We start from the raw sequence: 3,809 nt of genomic DNA, 5'->3' as shown, positions 1-3,809 counted from the left end.
TTTTAGTCCTCGGGTTAATATCACGATGTTATCAGAAGCCCCCCAAAATGCCCTTAAAGTCCTTTAGGGCTTTTGATCTTCCGCGCGCCGTCATAAACACCTGCATTAATGTGCACACTGTTCAATGCCAATAGATGAATGACACGTGTAGTGGACACACTGTCCTAGGAAGGAGAAAACTTTCTTCTTCCTCTCTCGCTTTCCCTTTCTTCTTCACTTCTTCGTTTTTTCTCTATTGCTTGAAGCTTTTTCCAGGAATTTTTCAGAGTTTCGCACCAAGCTTCTGATTTCTCATGTAAGTTTATTTTCTTTTGTTTAACTTTTCTCTGGATGTTTAGAAGTTCGTCTTCATCTTCTAGATCAACTTCAGAACTTTTTAATTCAACCTCTTCTCCCGAAATAGAAGTCGATTTTAGTTGGACTACTTCGTCATCGGAGAACTCTTCTTCTTCCGAGGGCACGATTAACTCTGATTTAGCTGGGTTTAGTAACTCGGCGCGTAATCATTACCAAACTCGTTCCACTAGGAACCCGACTCTTTTTACTTCTGTCTCCGGCGCCGTTTCGACCGGTGCATCTAGGTGGTTTCCGGGGACAATGGCCTCTTCTTCAATTCCTCCTAAGAAAAAGAATCCCCGAGCGGAGTCTACTCCGTCTCGTATGAGCGCCGCGGATCTAGTGGATCTGGCAAATCGCTTCCCCTGGATCAAGAACTATGAGACTCAGCTTGCCGCATCTCATCAACATCCTTCCTGTCCGCCTAGCGGTTTCCTTACAGTATACTGTAGTCACGTGGAGAGAGGATTCTGACTTCCTCTTCCAAAGATGATGGCGGACATCCTCTCCTACTTTGACATCACGGTTAGCCAGCTACATCCCAACTGTTGGTTGGATATCGCTTTAGACTGCTACCTCGCCTCAAATTTAGGAGTAGTATATACGGGTCGTATCTTTAGAGCTTTTCACAAACCATCAAAACGAAAGTCCGAATCCTATCTTTCGTTCGCCAAATTCGGAGTGTATTCGCCCTTTAGTGACAAAATGTCCAATGTTCATTGCTGGGATGAGAGATTCTTCTACGTGAAGATAAAAGATGGCAAACCACTGGGTTTTCCTTCATTTTGGAATCCCAGGCCGTTACATATGGCGGGCGATATGCGAATTTTAACGGATAGTGATGAGAAGGTGGCGGAGCTCATGAAGCAGATCAAGGCGGATGCATGGACATATGCGGATGCCTTAGCTTTCATGATGAGTGATATTCCATTGATTCGTCGGGAAGGGGATCAATTCATTTACTCAAAGATTACGCAATTTGACCAAGGTACCTTTCATTTCTTCGTGAACTTTGATTACTTTAATGTTTTCTTTGGCAGGGGTTTATCTAAGGCCAATCACGCTCTTGCAGAAAAGCGTAAGAAGTTTCTGGAGGCTGAAGCACGCAAGAAAGATCAAGCGCTGAATCCTCAAGCGGATACTGGAAAACGTCCTGTAGAAACAGTGGTTGAGCCGCCACTAAAGAGGAGGAAGCCTAACACCACTAGAGGTCTTAAGCTTATGGCGGATGCCCTGAGGTCCGCCAAGCCTGCTGGGGAGATTGCACAGGTAGGTTACCTTTGATCTTTATTTGTTCATCAAGTTTTGGACTTAAGTTCTGACCCTCGAACGTTTGTGTAGACGGCGAAGCCCGATATTGGTGGATACTGGTCCGCCAAATTTGGAGCCCAAGGTTCTTTCGAGAATGAATCCATTCTAAACGATTTGGATGAGGCCTTGGGTCAGGTGGGCGAAGTGCAGAGGAACCATAACCAGATTCCTGGTTCCATTCATGCGCAAAAGGGGAAAACGGAGCTCCTCATGGTGAGTTCTTTTAGCAAGGATTTTGTTTTGCGGAAAATACTGGTCCTTTATTCCCTTTTGCTTTTTGACTGAATTGTTTGTTTTTGACAGTTGTATTCTCGCATACGTACCATGGAAACAGAACTCCTCCAAAACGTGGCGGATAAGGCAACCATCGAGAAGTTAGAGAAAGAGGTAGCGGAAGCCAATGCGAATATCGCTTCTGTTAATGCAAACCTCGCTTCCGCTAATGCCAACCTTGCTTCCGCCACAACCGCCTTGGTTCTTAGGGACGCAGAAATTGAGAAGTTAAAGGCAAAGATAGTGTCTGATGCCAAAAGCCACGAGGACGCCCTTGGAGAAGCTGAATATATGGCGGGTGAGCAAGCCTTTTATTACGGCAAAATGCTCATGGCGTACTTCTCGCTGGCGCCCTGAGACTAATTTCACAGATCCGCAATTCGCCGTCCCCGAACCAGAGGATGTGGCGAAATTCGACAAAATGTCAGATGCTAAGGAGTACCTCCATGATTATGTTCGGAGATGGATGAAGGGGCCTATGGAGGAAACCAAGCCATCCACTACTGTCATGTTAGATGAGCTTGAGGAGGTGCCCCCTAAGGCGGATGAAGGTCCGATTCTTGACCAGACTCTTCCCCTTGGCCCCACATCCTCTGTGGATAAGGAGGTATCCCCGGCTGGCGTATCTGTGGATGTGGAGAAGGAAGATCCCCAAGCAAGCGCCATGAGCAAGGAAAGCGCGAAGGAGGATGTTCCCATTGTTACTTAGTTTGTTTTTATTTGTGACATTGTAAAAACGCTTTTAAGTACAATTTGCTTTAATCCTTTATGGAAGCTATGTTATTTTACCTTTACGTTTGCGTAAGGAAATATATATAGGCATCTAGGATTTGGAGTAGGTGGCCAGCCATACTCCATTGTATGAACCTTTGTGAAGGTTAGAAGCTGTTCTATTCCTTCTAGAGGAAGTAAAGCTGCCTAGGGGATCAATTTGCTACCTATCTTTAAGGTGAAGTGATCCGCCCGTAGGACTTGTGAATCCTTCTCTGGGAAGGATAAGAGAGTGTAAAGACCTTGCGTCCAAGGATCGTTTTAACTCTATTGGAGATTGGGATCCGCTTAGAGACGGATCCGCCCATAGGATTGATGTTCTTATGTCTTTAAGGCGAAAAGAAAGTAGCTATAAGATAGCGATACGTTGTAAATGTGGAGAGCGTTGGATGCCCCCTTTCTTTTTAAGACTGGAATATTGATATTGCTGCAATAAACTTTAAAAAGAATATAGATAATAGAACAAACGATGTTTATTAATGGGAGAAATGCTTTATTACAGCAAGTAGGTCTTATAGGTGAGCCTCGTTAAAACCTTTAATAAGAAAAACCACATGGGAAAAAGCTTATTAAAGGAAAAAGAGTACTCAAGACCGTGTGTACACTTCATTTTCTGACAAAATATTTGCGAAGATTTTGGAGGTTCCATGTGCGTGGCACTGTGTTGCCCTCCATGTCTTGGATTTTAAATGTGGCGAATCCAATTTTGTCCACTATCTGATATGGACCCGTCCAGTTGAGCCCTAACTTGCCCTTACCTTCTCGAGACTGGACTTTGTCAGCCTTTCGGAGCACAAGATCACCCACATTTAGATCCACAAGCTTGGCGTTTTTATCATGGTAAGCTGCGATCCGCTGTTTATATGCCGCCATGCGCACATAGGATTGGTCCCTGCGATCTTCTATCTGATCTAGATGCTCCCTTAGCCGTTTACCATTGTCCTCTTCACAATAAAAGGCCACTCTATCACTGGGGACCTGTATTTCGACTGGGATCACGGCTTCGACACCATGAGATAGGGCGAATGGTGTTTCAATCCCTGAGGAGGGATTTTGATCTCCGTTTGTCATAGTTTTTTAGTGTGAACGAAAAACCCTTTGTTTGGTCAAGGATTCCA

The sequence above is a fragment of the Euphorbia lathyris genome, chromosome 9 (assembly GCF_963576675.1).
Source record: "Euphorbia lathyris chromosome 9, ddEupLath1.1, whole genome shotgun sequence".
Taxonomy (NCBI): Eukaryota; Viridiplantae; Streptophyta; class Magnoliopsida; order Malpighiales; family Euphorbiaceae; genus Euphorbia; species Euphorbia lathyris.
This window is presented reverse-complemented; position numbering follows the sequence as displayed.